Genomic DNA, 8,560 nt, shown 5'->3' with positions numbered 1-8,560 from the left:
ATACAGAGTGTTTTCACAGTCCTAAAAATCCTCTGGGCTCTGCCTATTAGTATTTTCTCTCATCTCCAACATCTGACAATCTTTTGTCTTTTTCAGAATTCCGTTTAGTTGGAATAGTACAGTAAATAGTCTTTTTAGATTGGTTTCTTTAAACGGTTAATATGCATTTAGGTTTTCTGCATATCTTTCATGGCCTGATGGTTTCTTTTTAGTACCAAATAATGTTTTATTGTTACTATATTTCATAGTTTATTTATCCACTCATCTACTGTAGGATATCCTGGTTGCTTCTAAGTTTGGACAATTATGATTAAGACTGCTGTAACCATATATTTGTTGGTTTTTAAGTGGACATAAGTTATCAGCTTCTTTAAATAATACAAAAGAGTGTAATTGCTGGATCATATGGTAAGAGTATGTTTTTGCTGGTTCACATCCTTACCATTTTTTGGTAATGTCAGTGTACTGGATTTAGGTCATTCTAGTAGCTATGTAATGGTAGCCCATTGTTGCTTTAATTTGCATTTCCCTGATGACACATGATGTAGAGCATCTTTAAATATGCTAATTTGCAATTTTATATGTTCTTGGAACAAGTGTCTGTGGAGATTTTTGGTCCACTTTTTATTGTTTTCTTGTTGTTGACTTTAGAGTTTTCTGTATAATTTGAATACCAGTCTTTATCACATATCTTTTGCAAATATTTTCTCTCAATGTGTAGCTTATCATCTTTTGATACTTTCACAGAGCAGAAATCCAGCTTATCGGTTAATTGTTTTATGGATTTTGACTTTGGCATTGCATTGAAAAAGCCACCCCTATACCCACCATCATCTAGGTCTTTGTCTGTCTATCTTCTAGAAGGTTTATGGTTGTATGTTTTACATTCATGTGTGTGATTTGCTTAGAGTTAGTTTTGGTGAAGAGTATAAGATCTGTGTCTAAATTCTTTTTTTTTTTTCTTTTTGCATAGGGATATCCAGATTTTCTAGCACCATTTCTTGTAAAGACGATATTTGCCCTGCTTTGTTTTTGCTTGTTTGTCAAAACTAGTTGACTGTATTTTTGTGGGTTTATTTCTGACCTCTGTACCATTAACCTACGTGTATTTTTTCACCAATACCACATAGTCTTGGTTACTGTATCTTTATTGTGATTCTTGATGTCAGGTAGTTTCAAGCCTCCACCATGTTCTCCTTTAATACTGTGTCAGCTATTTTGCATTTTTATCTTTCCATATAATATACAAACTTTTAAATATCCTTCATTGATTTCTCTAAATTGTTTTGTTTCTCTTGTTGTCTCTTGGTAAACTCTGTGTAGGTGGCTTCTATGATTTCGTACTCTGTCTTCCTTCTAAGAATCCTTTCAGTGAGACTGTCCACTGCCTCTGCTTAAATATTTTATTTTGGGGGTTTAATTTTCAGTTCCTTTTCTTCTTTCTCAATATCCCTATGCTGAGCAATTTTATTAAACTCTTCACTTTAATAAAATATATGTTCTGATAGATCCTAAAATTATAGATTGAGTTCCATCTCTTTACTTGATTTCAGACAAATCACTCTACTTCATTGGTGGGCATCTCCAAATGGCCATCAATTAGGCATCTTCACTTCCAAATCAACACAACGGCCCTTGCTTTTTTCCAACAAGCTTCCCCTTTCACCACTGATTTCTACCATCTTTCTTGGAGTTGAAGCCACTGAACCTGAGCATTTATCTTGACTTTCCCATCTCTCTTGTTTTTCACAGCTAATCAGTCACTGGACTCACTCGTTCCCTCCCTCATAGTATTTATCAAGTCTTTCTAACTTATCCCCATTCCCACAACTGTTTTCATCTCAACTGAGGCCATAATGCCTCTCTTACCTGTATTCCTGCTACAAACTGGGAACAAGTCTTGCGGGCTCAAATCCTGCCATAAACCAACCGATTCTCCACATCATGGCCAAAAAGTTTTACCAAAGTTCAATTATGAGCCACTGTCCAGCTCACAAAACATGCATTGACTTGGTTTATAAACATTATTGTCATCTAACCTGTGATTGACTTTACAGCTTTCTTTATATATTTCCTTTTGCACCTTTTACTCTTGTGTTAATACAAGCAATTGCCATTTCATTGAACTTGCCTTAATCTTCAATTTAATATGTCAACTGATTGGAAAGCCATTCCCAACCTCTTTTCCATTCTTCTATTAAGTATTCTTATAGAAGTCCATCTAAGATATGGGAAAAAAACCTTGATTCAAAGTCATCCAGGTACAGTTACAAATTCTTGTTGTACACTCAATAACTTTATAATTTTGTGTAATAGAGTATTCTCTCTGCATCATCCATAAAATGAGGATTATAGTATCTGCTTCCCAGAATTTTTGTGAAGATTAAATGAAATAATGCATGCAAAGTGATGGATATGAAGTAGGTGCTCTTGAAATGGAAAGAGCCTTTATGGTGGAAGCAATGATAGTGATGGTGCTGAGGGATGACAATGACAAGGGAATAATGATGGTGTTACAAATGACTTTGGTCATGACTTTGGTAAGGATGCAGCGGAGAAGGCAATGGCACCCCACTCCAGTACTCTTGCCTGGAAAATCCCATGGATGGAGGAGCCTGGTGGGCTACAGTCCATGGGGTCGCTGAGAGTTGGACACGACTGAGCGACTTCACTTTCACTTTTCACTTTTATGCATTGGAGAAGGAAATGGCAACCCACTCCAGTGTTCTTGCCTTGAGAATCCCAGGGACAGGGGAGCCTGGTGGGCTGCCGTCTATGGGGTCGCACAGAGTCAGACACGACTGAAGCGACTTAGCAGCAGCAGCAGCAGCAGGATGCAGACTCGGGGCCTTCTAGCTCTATATTCCAAATATAGCACCGAGGTCTGGCCAGTCTCTCCAGGCTTCTTTGGCCTCCATTATCTCTGACCCTCTCCAGCATGAAAATGTGTACCACCACAAAATTCATTTCAGAAACACATTCACCTTGAAAGGTTAGTTTCTGCTTGACATATTTTCTTACTCAGGAATAGTAATCACATTTTGAATTTTACTATAGTATTTGAAAGTTCACAGATATTTTTCTTATTAAGTCAATCAATATGCACAATATACTTGAATTAAATCATGCCACATAGCAAGTCCTATATAAATTTTAGCTGCTATTAGTATTTGTATTAACCTATTATCAGTATTACATGTTAGTTCATGTGATTCTTGCAACAACATACTATGAAGTAAGTGAGTGGATTTTTAAATTCCCAATGAACAGAATAAGATACTCAACCTCAGAAAGACCTAGTGCTTGCTAGCATTTAGCTTTCTGCTCAAAGACAGGGAATTTTTTTTTAAAAGATGACTTTTCCCAGCACCTGGTGCTTGGCTCCTCATGGAGCAGGTGCTCTGCGTCGCTAGTGTTAAATGCTTATGTAGCTGATTTGGAAAGACCACAGGCAAACATTGACTCAGAAGCCCAGTTAGGTATAAGTCAAGTATAACGTCCGTATTATATTCAAAAATCAGAATGAATAACTTGATTCAAATATGTATATACAAATAAATGACAACTAAAACTAGATGCTGTATAAACTGTATGAAAGTTTTGCTTGAAAGCACAAGGTCTTGAATATGCTCTGACCCTTCAGATATCCTCAAATGACTTTACTTTAACTGCTTTTGTTACTTTTAAGAAAAGCCTGAAAACGGCTGCTGATCAATACAGTACTTAGGGAACTGGACAACAGAAGTAAATGTCCAGGCTCTTGACTGGGACAAAAATGAGATGATATCAATGATTATGTCTTCAGATAAGGTTCACTTATGAGTAGACCATGGTGTTCCCCTTTATAGAATGTGGTAAAAGAGGCAGAGATGTGTAAACTGCTTAACTCACAACAATAACTTGTTAAAAAAAAAAAAAAAAACATTTAACTGAGGTCAAGAAAAACAAATGTTCTGAAGTAATTCTAATGCTGGGAAAGATTGAGGGCAAGAGGAGAAGCAGGAGACAGAGGATGAGATGGTTGGGTGGCATCACTGACTCAATGGACATGAGTTTGAGTAAATTCAGGGAGATGGTGAAGGACAGGGAAGGCTGGTGTGCTGCAGTCCACAGGGTCGCAAAGAGTTGGACATGACCTAATGACTGAACAACAACAAAAGTGACTTGGCCCCAGTGGTGGGGGAGCATTTGCGTTCTCAAGGGCCGCCAACCTCAGGCAAACTTTGCACTAGAGGGGTGTTGGTGGGTGTGGGAGGTGGGGGGGCATGGGGTGGTGTCTGTGTTACAATAATTCATAGAACTCCAACCATTTTTTTTAACAGTGTTCATCACTCAACGTCTAGTATTATTTTGATAAATGCACCAGGATAATTTAAGATGATAACTGGTGAAGGAGTATACGGGCTTCTCTCTGTATGATTTTTACAACTTTTCTATAAATCTAAAATTATTCAAAAATAAAATTTTTATTTTAAATTATACATTATGTTTTCTATTAGTGTGGCAAGGGTACAAAAGATGACTTGGATAATTAGGGAATGTTTCCAAGAGAAAGTGATTGTCAAAGTCTTTTTAAAAAAATGAGTAGTGGTAAGTAAGTTGGGGCAGGAATAGGGAAGTAAATATTTAATAGCCTAATGTTTTTCCTAAATAACATTTCACATCTTGCTGTGTCAATTACTGAATTTCATCAGTTTTATTCAGTACAAGTAGTTTCTGGAATGGATATACACTAAATTATTTTGTTATGAATATTTAGGGTATTAATATTTTTCCTTTTCTTGTAACCAAATCTGTAGGAAACTTTATTGCCACTTACATTTTAAGTACTTGTTTTTCTCCCAGTAAACTGTAATCTTTCTGAGAACAACAGCTGTGCTTATCTTGTTTACTCATTAGTCCCAAAAATATGGTATAATACTTAATAAAACTTTATTGAATAAATGAAGATGTAGTGTATGCAAAGCCATGAAGGGGGAAAAAACAGTAAGGCATGTAAGAAGCTTACAAGTAGTATTTTTATAGCTGGAATGAAGGATGCCCATTGTGAAATTTGAGGAGACCAGAAATAAATTGAAGGGTTGACATTCACTCTCTAATACAGTCAACAAAATGTTTATTTCAGACACAGTCTGTGTCATGCTTTGTAACTAAAAAGTAAGGAATACATTTGCTCACCCAGGGAGTTTATAAGATTACAGGAACTACAATATGAAGGACTTTTCTTTCTCTTTGTCTTAAAAACTGTAAGAAGCTTTTGAAATATTTTAAAATAGGAATCTTATATCTTTGCATCAGTTGTAGTTCTGCAGAAAGAAACAGGAAAAGGCAATATTAGGAAACAGAAGCTCAGTTAGAAGTTTGTTGCAGTAGTCTGGGTAGAAATGATGAGTGCGTCCACTAAATTAATTGTGTAGAGACCACAGAGGAGTGGGGTCTGGATGGGCAGCCAAGATTAGGAGGATGTGATGTGGTGGCACCTGTGAGAGGAAATTTAAGAGGAAGACACTGGGTTAAGATCAGCTAGGAGTCAGCATCAGCCATACTAATAACTGATTTGTTGTGGAGAAAGACGAGAAAAGAAATGGACTACGGATCACAATTTGATGGCTTGCGTAACTGGATGATGGAGGGAAATAGCACACACTGAGAAAGGTAAGACTGAGGATAGTGGGGTCTGTTATGGGTATGGAAAGGGCTTTTGGAATATGTTGAGTTAGATTTCACTCTAAAGCTCTTAGGTGAAGATGCCCAGAGAGTGCTTGAGTATCCTGATTTCTCAGGAGAGACCTCTGGCTGGAGATACAGTTATATGTAAATATTGATTTGAATGGCCATATCTCTAGTCTTTTATATAATCATTGCAAATGAGTTTACTCAGGGACACTAAGTAGACAAGAAGGAGAGATAACCTAGAGTGGACCGTGGAGAATGCCAGTGTTCAAGATAAGAAAAAGAGGAGCATTAAAAAAACACATTTGGAAGTCATGGTCAGAGTGGTGGCAGGGTTAATAGGTGAGAATGATTTAAGAGGTGTATTAAAGTGTAGTTCAGGAAGCAGGAATAATTCCACACTACCAGATGTGAATGAAGGAATCAAATGATGATGCTCTTATAAGTGATAGGATGTACACAATTGGGAAGTCATCCATAGTCTAAATTAGAGCAATCCTAGGCACTGTGCCAGTTCATAATAGGGAAAACTGCATTTAACTTATACAACAGCTTATGAGACAGGTAATATAATTCTCATTTTACAGATGAGGAAATGTTAGCTTAACTAACGGATTCACAGCCACACAACTAGTTAGAAATTAAACTCATAATCAGACCCAAGAATGCTGATGCTGAAAACTGCACTTTGAGCAGCTGAGCTCTACTGTGCCACCCACTGACATACCTAATTATTTTTAATTTAGCACTGGACAGCTTAGAGTTTTATTGTATCCTTCCATTTTTCATAAACATATTAATTATCAAATGATATTCTGAAAGTATCCTTTGGACTAAGTCATATCATATGCCTCAGTGTGTTCCCCCAAGTTTTTAGTCCAAAACAAGTTGCCATAGGTGTCACATAAATTCCATTCAACAACTTATATTGAAAAGAAATGAGCATTTAAAGTTTTGGAGTAAAGGCAGAGAAGCCAAATTGTCATCCAGTGACACAAGTGGCAGGTCGAAGGTCACAGTCAACTCTATTGACTATAATCCCTGGTTCTAAGAACCAAATCCTTATACTTCTCTAATGATTTATGTGTGAAATTTCTGAGGTTCTAAGACTACGCTACACAAATGAGGTCATACTCACATCTCTGGTGGGCAGGTCCTTTGAGCTTAGAGTCCGGAAAAACTACTGTAGAAGGAGCATACTTTTCATCTTCCAGCTAATAAATAAATCACCAGTTGTTTTATATTTCAAAACATCTGAACAGCACTCCAGGGCTCCGTAAAGGTTTTGTTCTCTAGGTCCATGGCACGCAAGCCATTGTCTTAATTGTGTGCATGATTATCTACTTAAGAGACACCATGGATTTTGCATTCTTCTGAAAAAGTGGACACCGTGGATATATTTTGCATAAAACTAGCTGCCATGATGTAATTAGAGGAGAAATAAATTTTACTATCTTGATGACAGCATGTGAAACCAAAACTAGACAATATAGATGGCTTTGAGAAAATGGAATCTCGTATTTTTTGACAGTGTAATTATTACTCTGTCAGCTTATTCAACTTTTTCATAAAATCACTTAATACTTCACAAAGATATTACTTTTGCCATCAAATATCACTTTGAGAAATGTTAATAATTTAGGAACTTCTATATTAAAAATGGCTAAATTACTAAATGCATGAAGTACTATAACCTGAGAGTCCTCCCATCTTAAAAGTTTTGTTTGAATAGTTCAGTCCCAATGTGAGACATAGGAGAGACTCAAAGGGCAGCATTAAGTGTCTACATCTGGTACTGGGAGCCCTGATAGTCAACAGCTCAGTTGCAAAGAATTTAGGAAAGTAGCCCTACTATTTTTACAAGAGAGTTTTCTCTCTAATGAAGTGTTGTTGTAAGTTCATTTTTTAAACATAGCTAAAGGCATGTCTTGAAAGACTCTCATTTAAGCTGAGGTACACTAGTAATTGACATTTCTTTGTACTCTTTTTAAGTTGATTTTTAGAATTTATTTATATAAAATGAAATTCACTGCTTTTGTTATAGACTAACATGAGTTTTTACCAACATATTCAGTCCTGTATCTACTACCTGTATAAAAATACAGGTCAGTTCTTCCACCCCCTCCAAATTCCTTTGTTGTGCCCTTTTATATTCAATCTCCTCCACCCTATTCTAGTCCCTGGCAGCCACTGAGCTGTTTTTCATTCCTGTAGTTTTGCTTTTCACTGTTGTATAAATAAAATTATACAGGAAGCAACATTTTGAGTCTGAATTTTTCACTTAGAATAATGCATTTGAGATTCATCCATATCATGTATATCAAAATAGTGTTTTTTAATTGATGAATACTGTTTCATTGTATATAATACCATAGCTTATTTATCCTGAAAAAATGCATTTGTAATGCTATGATGGCAATATAATAATGACAAATACGCAGTTGCTTATTGTGTGTGAGGCATTATTCTAGCTCGGTCCACATACTGCCAGTGGGGGGAAGTCATTGAGAAGATATGACCAAGAGTTTGACCTGCGAGTTGGACCTGGACAACTGGAGGCTCATCACCCTCTTACTGTCCTTAGAATATGCCTCCCATTTGCCTTTTCCATTCCCAGAAGTTGCCCTAAGGATATAGCCTTGAGATAATACTGTGATAATGACACTATCTGGACTGTTCTGAACCCACTTAAGGCCTCTATATAAAATTTTAAGATTCTGAGAGTGGGGGAGATGCAGAAATCCACTCACCTTGGGGCCACCCAAAACAAGCCTTTAAGTCAGTTCCCTTGCTTATTAAATCTGCCACTTACAAATCTGAAGAACCAGGGCTGCTTCTTTCTTTGCTCTCTCCCTGCCCTCTGCATAAGGAAAGAAGTCTGTTTCAT

Source organism: Bos grunniens, chromosome 26 (genome assembly GCF_055505025.1).
Source record: "Bos grunniens cultivar Pamir isolate PY7600 chromosome 26, Bosgru_T2T1.0, whole genome shotgun sequence".
NCBI classification, from domain to species: Eukaryota; Metazoa; Chordata; class Mammalia; order Artiodactyla; family Bovidae; genus Bos; species Bos grunniens.
The sequence above is the reverse complement of the archived record's forward strand: the minus strand, read 5'-3'. Positions refer to the sequence as shown.